A 15,806-nucleotide genomic window follows, 5' to 3' on the forward strand; every position below is an offset into this window, starting at 1 on the left:
CGCCTTTGGCCGTGTTGAGACGTAACAAGTGTTATATGCGAACGTCACAAAAAGAAGAATTTTATCCCAGTCAGTGAGGTCAAGATGGACGTAGATGGAAATAATGTCAGACAGTGTGCGTTGGAAGCGCTCAGTAAGGCCGTTGGTTTGCGGATGATAGGTAGAAGTAGATTTGTGCATGGTATCAGCGGCCCGAAGAACTTCCTATAGAATTCGGGAAATAAACACCTTCCCACGGTCACTCAGAAGAACGTGAGGAGCCCCGTGGCGCAAGACGATTGAGCGCAAGAAATAGTCAGCGACCTCAGAAGCGGTACCGGATTGAAGAGGTGCAGTCTCAGCACATGTTGTTAAATGGTCGACAGAAGTGACAATCCAACGGTGACTGGATGGTGTCAAAGGCAAGGTACCATATAAATCAATGCCAACAAATTCAAAAGGTGCGTCCGGACGAGGGAGAGGTAGTAAACCGGCAGGAGGGGATTTCGAGCGTCTGCGGTGCTGACATGACGCACAAGAGGCAACGTATTTGGCCACCGTTGTAGATAGGCCAGGCCAGAAACAGCGTGTCTTGATGATGATGATGATGATAGTGGTGATGATGATGATGATGATCATGGTCAGCGGGTCGTAGGTCTTGTGGAAGCCTAAGTGGCCAGCCATACGTCGTCGTGAAATGCCTCTAATACTCGAAGGCAAAGACAGCGAGGTAGGACTGGAACCCGCCGGCTACTTGTCAGGCGGCAAACGTAGCGGTGTAGCACACCATCTTGTAGGCGGAATTGTCAAAGCTGGCGTCGCAAGCAACTGTTGGGTGGCTCGGTGAATCCACTAAGGCGATCCGAGAGAGTTCGGCAGTAGGAGTCGGCCCGCTGAAGCAAGATGAAATCAGAGCGTGATGAAAGCGTATGGCATTAGACAGTTTTAGTTACACGTACGTAGAGGCTTCACGTACGCAAACGTAAAAAAGCCTACGTACCTTACGTGCACGCCATCTGAAACGCTTTTAGCTAAACGTACGCGACGCACGCCAAGAGGGACCCCGTAGCTACATCTATCGGGAAATGTGAACACGGCGGTAGCCAATTCAATCCTGTCGCCGTGTTTCGAAGCAAGCCGTCTGCGCGCGCGCGGCCAGCTATCGCTTGTTCGTGATCTCGTGGAACTCCCGCGCGAAGCTGTCTACGTGCGCAAGAAACGCACGCAAAGAATTGAATCTCACGTACGTCCGCGAGACGCGCGCGCGCCCGCTACGTACTACACATGCGCACTGCTGACACGTAGAAGCTCTACGTACGCAAAGCCTCTACGTACGTGTAACTAAAACTGTCTATTAACGCCATACGCTTTCACGTTACGTAAGCAGTGGCGTTAACGAGAGCTGGTATGAGGCAGGTGTAGCGTCGGAACGACGTGATGGGTAAGACGACGGCGCGTTATAGGGAAAGAGTGTATTTTCAAAAACTAGGCATTCAGCCACAGGACTACTTCGAAAGGGACACAACCAGACCTTCACGACATAAACATAGTCATAGCATCAAGCCAATATTTGCCCGCACGAATTTCTTCATTCATTTTTCCCTAAAACAATATCCGACTGAAATTCCCTGCCTCATGACTCACCTCTCCTTTCTTCAACTTCCTGAAAGCCTGTATATAAGTATGTATATGTATGGTTAGAAATGATGATTACTTATTAACTGTGCATAGTGTGCTTCTTTGTCTATGTGCCTGTGTTTGGGGCACGTACTCTCACAAATTGCATTTGCTTTGTAACCTTGTTTAGTTTTGTTATTATATTTTCTGGATGTAAATTGTAACTTCACCATTGTTGCTAAAAAAAAAAAATTAAATTATGGAGTTTTACGTGCCAAAACCACTTTCTGATTATGAGGCACGCCGTAGTGGAGGACTCCGGAAATTTCGACCACCTGGGGTTCTTTAACGTGCACCTAAATCTAAGTACACGGGTGTTTTCGCATTTCGCCCCCATCGAAATGCGGCCGCCGTGGCCGGGATTCGATCCCGCGACCTCGTGCTCAGCAGCCCAACACCATAGCCACTGAGCAACCACGGCGGGTACCATTGTTGCTGATCCTAAGGCATAGTGCTTACTAACAAATGTATGTACCCTCTCCTGCTTGGACCGATCGGGTCTGCAGTATTTTGTAAATAAATAAATAAATAAATAAATAAATAAATAAATAAATAGTATGCAGCGAGACAATGGGTCTGCATCGTGATGACTTTTGCCAGACTTGTATGTTATTGTAAAGTCACATTCCTCAACACAGGGGAACAGCTGTCGAAACAGGCCTTGTGCTTCGCCAAGTATCCAGCGTCCTGACATGTTTTTCATTGATAACAGCCAACACAGAGCATGGTGGTCGGTGACGATGGTGAAGTGGCGGCCGCAAAGGTACGGACGGAATTTCTGAATCGACCAAACAATAGCCAGACACTCGTGCTCTGTGATAGCGTAGTTCCGCTCAGCTGGAGAAGGGCTGGCGTATGCTACGACTTGCTCTTTAGAGGCCGCAGTATACGTTGCAGGAGGAGTGCTCTAATACATTGTGCGCTTGAGTCCATATGAAGTATGGTGGGAACTCTGTCATCGAAGTGGCGAATAACTGGGCCGGAAGTAAGGATGGTGCTTGAGAGCTTGAAAAGCCGACTCGCAGTTTTCAGTCCATGTGAAAGCGGCACCGGTAACAACTAGCTTGTGCAGAGGAGCCGCTATTGCAGCGAAGTTGTGGATAAATCGGCAAAAATAGGACGCCAAGCCGAGGAATCTACGTAAATGTTTTCAGGGTCTGGCTGGATGCATGTCATCCTTTGAGACGATGTGGCCCAATAGCTTTATAATCTTGCTTGCAAATGTGCATTTTTTTGTTATTGGTGATCTGGAGACCAGCATTTGCAAGACACTCGAGAATTTCGTGTAATCATTAAAGATTTTGGCTGAAGTTAGAGGAGATGACAATATCATCCACATAACAGAGGCAGGTCTACCATTTTAGTCGACGAAGAACATTGTCTATCATTCGCTCAAATGTGGCTGGAGCGTTACAAAAGCCAAAAGGCATCACGTTAAATTCATAAGGTCCACTCGGTGTAGCCAACAAATCATTTTCTTTGTCTGTCTCGTTCATCAGAATTTGCCCATATCCTGATCGAAGATCAAGGCTGGAGAAATACTCCGCCCCCTGTAGTGTGTCCAGTGCCGTCAATTTGAGGTATGGGATATACGTCCTTGCGTGTGATCTTATTTAGCGCTCGATAATCGGCACAATAGCGAACGGACCCATCTTTTTTTCTTTACCAGAACCACAGGAGAAGCATAGGAGCTAGATGAAGGCCATATTATCTTTCGCGCAAGCATGTCAGCAACCTGTCTTTCAATGACCTTCCGCTCGGACGGCGATACACGATAAGAGCGGCGTTGTATAATAGCAGAACCATCGGTTTCGATGCGCCGTGTGGCCACAGAAGTCTGGCTCAACACAGAGGAACAGCTGTCGAAACAGGCCTTGTGCTTCGCCAAGAGAGCCAGTGAGGCTTCGGACTGAGCAGCTGTTAAGTTATAATCGATGACGGCTGGGGGAGCGAAAGAATAATCCAAACCTTAAGTTGGTGCTGGCGATGAAGAAGCGTGACGATAGAGATGGGTTGAGGGTAGGCGAGCGTTGGCACAGTCATCCCTTTGGGCAACATCACAGGATCTGGGGTTTTGTTGCAGGCCGAGAGAAGAGCGCGGTCACGTGAAAAATCGGACGAGGCAACTGGCAATGAGAATCCCGCGAGAAGTACAGCGGGGAGAAGGGGAGACTAGGGGGTCTCCGTCGGTGATGTGATTGGATGTGACGGCTACAACGTCTTCGTGACCAGGACGTAGGACGTATAATCTACAGCGACAGCCAAATTCAAGCATGAAGATGAAGTGTCCGTAATAGGTGCGAGCGCTGCATCCGTGATATGTACAACTTTCTCTCTACATGAAATGATGGCTGAACCAGAATGTAGGAAGTCCCAGCCCAGGCTAAGTTAATGAATACAACTTGAACTTGTTGCTGGGCGAGTTGGTTGGGATCTAACGAATACATTGTTGCGCCAAAAAGGAAAATAGAGACTCTGTTCCGTGCCATCGTAAGCGAGAAAGGTTCTTGGCAGCAGTTACTCAGCCAGTTTCTTTTAAAGGGACACTAAAGTGAAAAATGATTTCTTCTGCATCAGTAAATTACCGTCCTACAACACCAAAAACACCACTCTTACAACAATAAGATGTTTGGTAAACCAGAAAAAGCGCAAGAACGAAATACGGGTGGCGACGCCTACTTAAGTTCCCGCACCTGGGGGCTGTGACGTCTTGGATTTTGATGGCATCTTCTAGGGTCTACTAATTATATATAGCGGTACAGATTGACTACATGGTGTTCTAAAGGAACCAAATATTAAACATGGGAAGTTTCGGGAACCTTTATTCAGCCAACGCGGCCCAAATGCTAAAACATACTTTGGAATCCCTGACGTCACGCTGACGTGCCGGCACTGGGGCTCTGGCGCGAAATTCAAATACTCATACTTGGACCTTCATTTTCTCATTTAATAATCAAACTATTGTTTTTTAAATGAATGCCTACAGGGTTCTCTAACAATGCTTCATTAGTCTAAACTGATTTATTGTTTCGCTTTAGTGTCCCTTTAAAGAACTTCAAATCGTTGCAAGTGGCTGATCCTTCCACGACTAAGAGCTCTAGAGATGTAATTCAATTCCCGAAAGGAAACGTCTCTATCGCACACGCCTTTTCTGCAGACGTAGTTGATTTGTTTTACTCAGTGCCTCAACAGGAAATGTGTGCCTCTGTTAGGGATTGCATTGACCACAACGGCCCAGTAGATATTCAGAATCTAGTGGGCATGTCCATTGACAATTTTATGGTTTTATTGAAATTTTATTTAAAGTCTACTTTTATTTCTTTTAACGTATGTTCAACGGCAAGGAATATGCATTGGGTCCTGCGTCGCTCCTGTGCTGTGTGACATTTTCTTGGCGTCAATTGTCCGCGACCTGCACAGTTTCTTTGACGATAGGTTCTACCTTAAGGCTTTTAGATATGTCAATGATTTTTTAATTCTTTTGAAAAGTAACCATGATTTTACCGTTGACCATTGCATTAGCCAGGTCTTAGACGTTTTTAGACTACATGGGAAGGGCATGCTATTTACACATGAAATCCCTTCCCATGGCACTGTTCAGTTTTTAGATATGTCTTTAGTTTTTGACAAGAATGTTGGCAGTATAGCCAACGTGCCCAGGAGGAATTTCTACCGTCCCATTCGGCACACTCAAAGTTAGTTAAAACAGGAATAGCCACTCTTTGCCTTGAATCTGATCTCATGAAGTCGTGCCCTCACGCGATGCAGGCTAGCTTTGATAAGCAATTGGCGAGGCTACACACAGCCGGCTACCCGAGCTCGGTCGTTGGGGTGGTGTCAAAAACATTGCTCCAGAAGGTGAAGAGAAAAAGGCATACGCCTAGGCCCGACCAAAAACGATGCAAAACCGCAGTCGTGCCATACGTCCACAAGCTTTCCCACAACTTGAAGAAAGTCGCTACTAGGTTTGGTGCGCCAGTTGTTTTCTCGGCACCACGCAAATTGGCTGAACTGTGCCCAAGCATAAGCCGCGTTGACAAAAAGTCAGAATGCCAGAAAAAGCACACTAGACAGTACGTGAAATGTGCGACGGGCGTTGTATACGAGATACCGCTGAAATGTTGGAAGACTACATTGGACAAACGGGGAGATGTGTTAATGACCAAATGTAATGCGCATTCACCTGCGCTTTGCATGGTTTGCCTGGAAGGCAGATGCCAGCCGCTACTGCGTGAGATAAAGATAATTGGCAGGAGTGGTGATACGTTAGCAAGAGAACTTTCGGAGGCATATCACGTAAAAGAGAGAGGCACGAGTTGTATTAGTGATACGTCTGATTTTCTGTTTGAAAACGAGATGCAACTGTTAAAAACGTCACTGTAATCACTCTAGGCAACACTGATGTACGCATGCGCATTTGTTCATTCTCCCTGCCTTGATGTAAGAATACAATCAGTTGAAGTTCAGCGCTCGATCTGTCGTTTCATACTCTCCCTCCCAAGTCATTATTTTCCTTTTCTTGGCGCAATGTATTCATTAGACGTGAATACAAGTAGGAAGCACAATAAATTCGATGTGGTGGCGAATGCCGTCGATGAAAAGACGAGCAGTACACTGTCCGTCGGGGTGAATTTTATTTATTTTCAATACTGCTGCTCTCCTTCGAGAGCGTGGCAGTTGGGCAGTACAATAATTCAGCTGTACAATGCAAGGAAATCAAAGTATAGATTATACAAAAAGTAAAAAAACGACATAAGCAGTGCAAGCTATACATAGTTCCATACAAGTAAACCATGTTAAGATTAAACGGAATAGTAAATAATAATAAAAAAGAAATGTAAAAGAGCAAGATGCTTTATAACAATAGCACAGATATTGTTACGTGTAGCTGCAGAGCCCAATGCTATATACAATTTATTTACAGGGAAGCTAACGGAAGGCCAAAATGGCGACGCTATATCAAGCGGGTCCACGTCGTTTTCTTCCTCCTCAGTGCAGCCACACTGTGGCTGCTGTTCCGTACCATCACCCCCGGCAGTAGAAGCACAGTCCCGGTGCCTTATCTACACATCCGCGGTTAAAGGTGTGTGGTATGGCTTTAGTCTCGCCACGTGAACGATGTCACTTGCGGCCGACGATGACGCTGAGAGGTCGGCGGGGATGACTTCATACGTGACATCGGTCACTTGTCGCACCACACGGTATGGGCCAGTGTAGCGCGACAGCACCTTTTCGGAAAGGCCCACACGTCGAATGGGTGACCAGAGAAGCACCAGAGAACCCGCAGTAATGTGCACGTCGCGATGGTGACAATCATAGAGGCGTCTCTGATGCTCCTGTGAAGCCTCTAGACGGGTGAGGACGAGCTGGCGCGCGTGGTCGGCGTGGGCGATCGCGTCTCGGGCGTATTTAGCGGCTGAACGTTTGGCCGAGGGCAACAAAGTGTCTAAGGGCAACGCGGGTTCTCGGCCATATAGGAGATAGAATAGTGAATAGCCGGCGGTGTCGTGACGCGAGGAATTATACGCGAACGTCACATATGGTAAGTGAAGATCCCAGCAGTGGTGGTCGGTCGCGACGTACTTCGAAAGCATGTCGGTGATGGTCCGGTTGAGGCGCTCCGTGAGTCCGTTGGTCTGTGGGTGGTAGGACGTGCTGAACTTGTGCTTCGTCGAGCAGGAGCGGAGGATGTCCTCGACGACTGCCGACAGAAAGCTGCGGCCACGGTCAGTGAGCAATTGGCGCGGAGCACCGTGCACTAAAATGATGTCATAGAGCAGAAAGTCAGCAACGTCAGTAGCACAACTTGTCGGGAGGGCCCTGGTGATTGCGTACCGCGTAGCACAATCAGTAGCGACGGCGACCCATTTATTTCCGGAGCCCGAGAGAGGAAACGGATCAAGCAGGTCTAGACCAACACGGAAAAAGGGTTCCGGTGGGATGTCGATCGGCTGGAGACATCCAGCTGGAGGTGTGGAGGGCTTCTTCCGCCGCTGACAGGGCTCACAAGCGGCAACGTAGCACCATACGGAGCGGGCGAGACCCGGCCAAAAGAATCGACGTCGTACGCGGTCGTATGTGCGCGAGAGGCCCAAGTGTCCAGCCAAGGGAGCGTCGAAAAGTGAGCTGCGAAAAAGATGCGGCATGGTCAGGTCCCCAAGAAAATGGGGCGTCTTTCTTCAAGAGGTCGGTAAGGGGACGTGCGATGGTCGCAAAATCCTTCACAAAGCGTCCGAAATAAGAGCACAGCCCTACAAAACTACGAACGTCCTTGGTAGACTTCGGAACAGGAAAGTTCATAACGGCGCGAATTTTGTCCGGATCAGGTCTCACGCCTCTGGCGTCCACGAAGTGTCCAAGGACGGTGATTTGGCGGCGAGCGAAGTGACATTTTGACGAGTTCAGCTGGAGACCGGCGCGGCGGAACACGGCAAGAATCGCTGAAAGACGGTCTAGATGCGTGTCAAATGTGGGCGAATAAACGATGACGTCGTCCAGATAGTACAAACAGGTGGACCACTTGAACCCCTGAAGCAAAGAGTCCATCATTCGTTCGAAAGTGGCGGGCGCGTTACAGAGACCGAGAGGCATCACCTTGAACTGATAAAGACCGCCAGGGGTATCAAATGCAGTCTTCTCTCGGTCCATGTTGTCGACGGATATCTGCCAGTAGCCGGACCGTAAGTCGATAGAAGAAAAATAGGTGGCACCGTACAGGCAGTCTAGAGCGTCATCAATACGTGGCAAAGGGTGCACGTCCTTTTTTGTGATTTTGTTCCGGCGGCGATAATCTACGCAAAAACGCCACGTTCCATCCTTCTTTTTGACAAGTACGACGGGAGAAGCCCAGTGACTACAGGAAGGCTCGATAATGTCCTTTGCAAGCATCTTTTTGACTTCCTGTTGACGCAGAAACACGATACGGACGTCGGTGAATAGGGTTCGCATCGCCAGTGTTTATGCGATGGGTCACGACGGACATTTGACCTAAGGGTCGATTTGCAAAGTCAAAAATGTCGCGATAGCCTTCAAGAACGCGGCAAAGAGCTTCAGCCTGAGCAGGCGTAAGGTCAGAGGAAACTATCTTCTCAATGTCGACGTCAGTACCGTGCGATGACGTCACGGTATGGGCTGAGCTGTGACGATCTTCCACTGTGAATGGCTCGATCTCATCATCCTGCAAAGCGCTAATTATAGCCAATGAAATCCCCTGAGGCAGAACTTGCGCGGTTAGCGCGAAATTGACAAGGGGAAGGCAGGTGCGGTTGCCAGTAATTGTCAGCACAGTGTGCGGCACGGTAACACCATGTGTAAGCATAACGGCCGGAATTGGTGCGACCACGTAATTGCCATCAGGTACAGCTGGTGAGGGCAACAAGTCGACGTGTGTCACAGAGTGAGGCGGTAGGCGAATAAAATCCATGCAGCTCAGATGGCTTGGAGGCGGGTCCACAGGGTCGGCAAGAAGAGGCAAGTCAAGGCGAAGCCGCCCGAACAGTCAATGAGGGCAGAATGATTGGCAAGGAAATCCAGACCGAGAATGAGTTCGTGAGGGCAATGCTCGATGACGGTGAATAGAACGACGGTGTGTCTCTCAGCAATGGGGAGTCGAGCAGAGCACATGCCAACAATAGCGACAGTCCCTCCGTCGGCGACTTGTACAACTCGGTTCGGGGCGGGCGTCAGAACTTTCTTGAGCCGACGGCGAAGAGCAGCACTCATAATGGACACATGCGCCCCGGTGTCAATCAACGCGCACACAGGAACATTGTCGACGAGAACGTCCAAAAGATTGTTGTTCGTGGGTAATGTGAAGCGAGAATTTCGTGATAATGTCGTCATTGCAGCTTCACCTCCAGAAGCTGCACTGTCTAGTTTTCCGGTCGGGGGTGCGGCGAGTAGGTCGGAGAAGGAGCACGGCGTGACGGGGGCGAACGAGATTGACGACGAGAGAGAGAAGGCGAGCGGGAGTAGCGGGGTCGTGTCAAAGGTGTCGCAGGGTCAGATGATGGAGCGGGCATAGAAGGGGCGAAGGAAAAGGATGCGCTAGAGGGGCGAGGGGGGTAATCAGGCGAATAGCGTGTCGGAGAAGTCCAGCGGCTGCGACAGTGGCGAGCGACATGTCCAATGCGTCGGCAGTTAAAACAGATCGGCTTGTCGTCCACGGTTCGCCATTCGGAGGAGTTGCGCTGTCCATAAGAGTAAGAAGAGCGCGGTGGGGAGATGCGTGGAGAGAGAGGTTCCGAGCATACGGAACGAATGGAGTGCAGGCCGACGTTGGACAACTCTTGACGGACGACGGCCTGGACCAAGGAGATTGTCACCGGAGAATGATCAGGTGACGGGAATGAAGGGGCCACCGGTTGTGCCGCTTCGACCTCACGACGAATGATGCGGGTCAAGTTGTCACATCGCGACGGCTGGTGGAAGAGGTCGTCACAGGATGACGTAGCAGCTGTTTTGGGAAGTCGCGTCATGTGCTGGGATACCCGGCGGCTTTTAGCATGCTCGAGAAGGCGGCACTCCTTGAGGATCGTATCGATGCTGGTGACGTTCGTAAACACCAGTAAATTGAAGGCGTCGTCAGCAATGCCTTTGAGGACGTGATTAACCTTATCGTCCTCAGACATGGTCGGGTCAGCCTTGGCACAAAGGGCCAAGACGTCGAGAATGTACGACACGTAGGACTCGGTCGACGTCTGTACACGTGTGGCAAGGGCTTTCTTGGCATTGACTTGGCGACCGAACGGATTGCCAAAAAGGTCGCGGAGCTTCTCTTTGAAGAGATCCCAGCTCGAGATCTCCTCTTCGTGAGGAACCATGCAGGTGGAGCTCCGTCGAGGTAGAAAAGAACGTTCGCTAGCATAATAGTCGGATCCCACCTGTGACTGGTGCTGACACGTTCGTATAAGCGGAGCTAGTCGTCAACATCAGGACTGTCGACTCCGTTGAAAACACCAGGATCCCGAGGGGGGGGGGGGGGGGGGGGACACGGCGATGTAGGTCGGGGCTGCAGGCGGAGACAGTTGTGTAGATGAAGGGCCGCCAGCAGGAGCCGAAGTTGCACTGTCGCCGCTGCGACCGCTGCGAAGCTCCATGACGGGTACGGGGAACGTCCACCTCCACCAAATTAATGTTACGTGTAGCTGAAGCCCAATGCTATATACAATTTATTTACAGGGACGCTAACGGAAGGCCAAAATGGCGACGCTTGTCTTGTCTTGTCTTGTGTCCCAGACACTGGCGCGTATCCACTATGGGGGACTGGCCAAGAAGCAGGCGTTTTCCGTAAGGTTAGAAGTATAGAGAAACTAGATTTGAATAGTGGAGCGTGGGACGATAGAACTGTAATTTAGACTTGCAATGAAAATATTGTTAAGAATTTTGATAAAATAATTTAACGTAAAGAAATGAAATAATAGAAACTATGGATAATTGTAGAAAATCAGCAATGTACTCTTTTTGTCTCTCTAATAAAATTGTAAACTGCAAGAAAAGCATCCCTGTGGCTGGATCCCTGTGAAGTAGCCCCAAAAGAAAAAATGCTTGGCGAGGTTAGCGATAGGCCAAGTTTGGTAAATGAGTATTCTAATATTTTTCTTTGTGTTGGAAAGCGGCGGCATGAGAGAAAATAATGTTCAATAGTTTCAGGTGCACTGCAAAAAGAACATAGAGGGGACATAGCGAGACCAGCCCTGTGTAGGTAAAGATTTAGAGAAGGTATACGACATCTCAATTTTGTAAAAGATACTTCCAATTGCCTTGAAGGACACCAATTAATATTCCATGGGAAGCCAAGATGCTGGAATTCAGAGCACGGTTTTAGCGTGGATATTGCAGAATTTTGAGATATAGCGAAATTTCTGTACCTAGCCGAGGTGACATAAGCTGATGTCGGCAAAACAGATATGATAGGGCCGTTCAGGGATGCTCGTGCGAGTGAATCTGCCATTTCATTCAAGTGCAACCCATGATGTCCCGGTACCCAAAGCAAACATACTTTTCGTTAGTACGGAGGTACCATCGAACGAAATGTTCTTTGAATTGCTGAATTTAAAGATGCAGTTAGTGCTGTGCATACAGATAGCGAGTCGGTCACGATAACAGCTAATGGGTCTTTTTGGGGGAGTTTTCGTAATGCTAATATAATCGCTAATAATTCTGCCTGAAATATAGGTGGGAAGTCGGGAAGGCGAAGGGAGTAGGACCATTGAAGAGATTCAGAGAAGATCCCCACTCCTGCCTTCTCATAGAAAACAGAAGCGTCAGCAGCTATTACGTTGTCAGTGGTTAGCTGGTGTAGGTGGCCGTGTAATATATTAATTAAATCTCGCCTTGGTAATAGTTTAGCATGATTAGGAAATATGTCCTCGAACTCAATGTTGAGGTCTGTAAAGGCAACATTTGAATGGTACACTTTGCGTATGGATACATCCAATTTTTGTGACTGTGCTTGTACGAATATTATCTGAGGACTGTGGAATCTCGACCACGATACTTGGAAAAACTCAGCAGGTTCAGTGATAAAAGCATATTGCGTGCGTCTTTTTAAATAGTAATAATTTTTTAAAATATGGTCTGAACCGTAAGTATGCGGAATCTGCAATCTAGGGTGGGTATATAAGCTTCCTGATATAAAACAGCGTTGGAAACAAATCTAGGTAGCCCAAGGCATGACCGTAGAGCTTCTCTTTTTAAAAGTATGAGAGGTTTAATTTTGTAGGCGGGACCACCGGAAAATATCACGCAGCCGAATTCTAATATGGGCCTAACATACATTTTATAAATCATCAGTAAGGTATCCCTGCGTAGTCCAGAGCGACGGTGGCTGAGCCGGCGGAGCATAGCTACGGCTCGTTCTGCCTTTGTTTTAATATGTTCAATGTGACTGCGCCAGGTGAGTTTGCCATCGTAAATGACACCAAGGTGCTTGACTTCGTCAACTTGAGGAATGATTTCCTGTCGGTATTGTAAAGATATATGCACCTGCGCAGTTAATGGGAATACTAATACCGCACTTTTGCTAATATTTAACGATATGCATAACCCCTCTAGCCATGTCTCCAGCATTCCTAAGTAATTCTGCAACGACTGTTGTAGTGAATGTATATTATTTGCGGACGAAAAAAATGCGATATCATCCGCGTAAACATAAACATGTACTTCCGGACACAAAGGAATTGTGCTTAGCAAAATGTTAAATAATATAGGGGAAAGAACGGAACCCTGTGGTACACCTCTTGTCTGCTTGTGTTTGGACGTCGAAATACCGTGTTGGTAACAATAAAACTCTCTATCTCTTATAAATTCATAGATCCAAGCGGTTATATATTTTGGGAAATTCGTAGACTGAAGTTTATCGAATAGAAAACAATGTTCTACAGAGTCGTATGCTTTTGATACATCTAGCGTCACCAAAGCTGCGTACTCTCGTTTGCGGCGAGCAAGTTTAACGCGGCTCTCTAAATCTACATGGGCGCACCATATGGAGTGACCGGGACGAAATCCAATCTGGCAAGGACTGAGAAGGGTGTCATCCTGCATAAAATTTGTTATACGGCCGTGAAGAACTCTTTCTATTAATTTGACGACATTGGAAGTAAGAGAAATTGGTCGTATGTTGTCTAAGTCAAGTCCAGCTGATCTTTTCTTTAATAGTGGAATAATTTTAGCTACTCTCCACTCTCTTGGAACCCATGCATTCTTGAGAGAGAAATTTATTATGTTTAGGAGGTCCTGAGGCGCATAATCAAATAAAATTTTTAGCATTCCTGTTGTAATTCCATCTGGACCGGGGGCTGACGCTGGCAACGAACTAATAATGCGTTCAATCTCTGTCGCTGTTACTGTTTCAAAGTCGTCTGCCAAGGGAGATTTCTTTAGGCCTAAGGGCAATTTATGTTTGAAACGTCGCGCAAGTCCTTGAGCAATTTTCTCAAGTGATTCCGATACTTCTTTTGTTGATAGAACGACAGAATCGACATTCACGGGCGCCGGTATAACTTTACGAGATCTAAGAAATTTAAACAGGGCCTTTTTATTGCAAGACTTCGAAAGGTATGTGTGGTGCTTGGAATCATAATCCTCCTTAGCTTTTGAGGCTGTTCGTTTAAATGTAGTAGCTATATATGTATAATCAGCCAAATTAACAGGACTTTGGTTGAATAAAAGTTTCTTCCACGCTGCTTTTCTACGTCTAAAATCTCGCTCGCAGTCAGAATTCCACCAGGGACAATATGATCCACCCTTAGTAGATTGCACAACAAACTGAGCTTTTTTGATGACTGTTTTAGAATGGAACATAGGCTCATTGCTTTAATATCCCTCTCCATGCCCTCCTGAGCGTGTAAAGCTGATTTTAATGCATTTAAAAATTTTTCGTAATTAACAAAAGTGCGCACATTACTATCTAAACTAGTTAACGGGGTAAGCAGTTCAAAAATTATAGGGAGGTGATCACTGTTAGTTCCGGAGTCTACAGTCTTCCAGGAGGTGACAGACATGCTCGAGGTAGCAAACGTAAGATCTAAGGCAGATCGCGACTGACCCCGTACGAAAGTATGTGCTCTCGAATTTAAGCAAGAGAACTGATTCGTTAAGAGGAAGCTTTAGCTCGGGCCCAACTCCGACGCGGCCTATTCAAATACATGTAAAACGCAAAAACGTTTTTATGAGATAACCCCTGGACCGATTTTGATGAAATTTGTTGCATTTGAAAGAGAAAGTTAAATTCTAGTGACTGTTGGAAGCGGAATTTCGATTTAGGGCTTGAATTTTCTTAAAACGATTTTCAAATATTTGACCGTTTGAAAAAAATAGAAGCACGAAGTTTACAAATTCATAGCTCTGCATCAAAAACTGATATCGCGGTTCTGTAAACGGCATCCATTCGATCATTCAAAGCGGACAAAATCAATGTGTCATTTTGCATCTTACGTGAATTTGTTACGTTGGTTACAACGGTTTTGCAAAAGTTGTATTTCCCTATGATTAAATTTTTTTTATTTTCATGTGTCACATATCAATTTTGTCCGCTTTAGATGTACTATTAGATGCAATTCACAGAATTGTATTATCATTTTTAGTTGTTTAGTTACGGAGTTGTAAACTTGATAGTTTCGTTTTTTGAAAATTTTCGATTTTTGCCAATTTTTAATAAAAAATTGACGACCTAACTAAAAAATTCGAAACCAACAGTCACTAGATTTTACGTTTGTCTTTTAAATGCAACAAACATCGTCAAATTTGGTGCAGTGGTTGCCGAGAAAAACGAATTCTCCTTTTACATGTATTTAGATAGGGGCACTCGAGCTAAAGCTTCCTCTTAAGACCCAATCCCACAAGCGTTTGCCACAAGTGTCCGTTCGCAAACCCCACGATACACGACGAGAATTAAAATCTCCCACCAGTAGGATGTTCTTCTGACTGCGTGCAATAGAGGTATCCAGATAGCGGGTATCTTGCACTCCAGCGGGGAAGTACGTGTTAAATATAGAAAAAGGTGTGTAACCAGGGAGTATTATATCCAGTGCTGAGATTTCACAGTCTGGGGACATTATCTGGTATGGTATAGTGGCTCTATGACAGATTTTTGATGAGATAAACAAAACTAAACCACTGCCTCGGGATAGGCGATACAATCGAAAACATCGGAAATTTTTGAGTTGAAAAGCCTGACCCGCAACAAGCCAAGTTTCCTGTAAAATAATAATATCTGGAGAATATTTAGAAATAAGATATAATAAATCTGTTGCAGCGGAAAGTATGGAACGACAGTTCCACTGAATTACTGTTAGAGTTCCTATGGTGAATAAATCCGAGCAGTAGAAACTGCTTGGTCTAAAACGCTCTCTTTTAAGAAGTCCTTGTTAGTAGGAATCTCTCTAACGTACTTTTTTTGCCTTGGACTTGGTGGGAGAGCTAGCTTTTTTCTCTGTCGGTGACCTTGTTCGTTTAAGAGATCGGGGGTCCATATCTACATCTTGATTTTCCATCTGTGTCAGAAAGACAGATTTGGTCGGTTTTCTCAGAAGTTGATGGCTTTGATGACTCATTATTTGTGAATGTCTACGCAGTCGTTATTTCAATTGGTGGACTCCACGGTAGATCCGACACCGGATTCTCAATATTGGCTTTATTAGTTAGTTGAA

Source organism: Dermacentor andersoni, chromosome 5 (genome assembly GCF_023375885.2).
Source record: "Dermacentor andersoni chromosome 5, qqDerAnde1_hic_scaffold, whole genome shotgun sequence".
NCBI lineage: Eukaryota > Metazoa > Arthropoda > Arachnida > Ixodida > Ixodidae > Dermacentor > Dermacentor andersoni.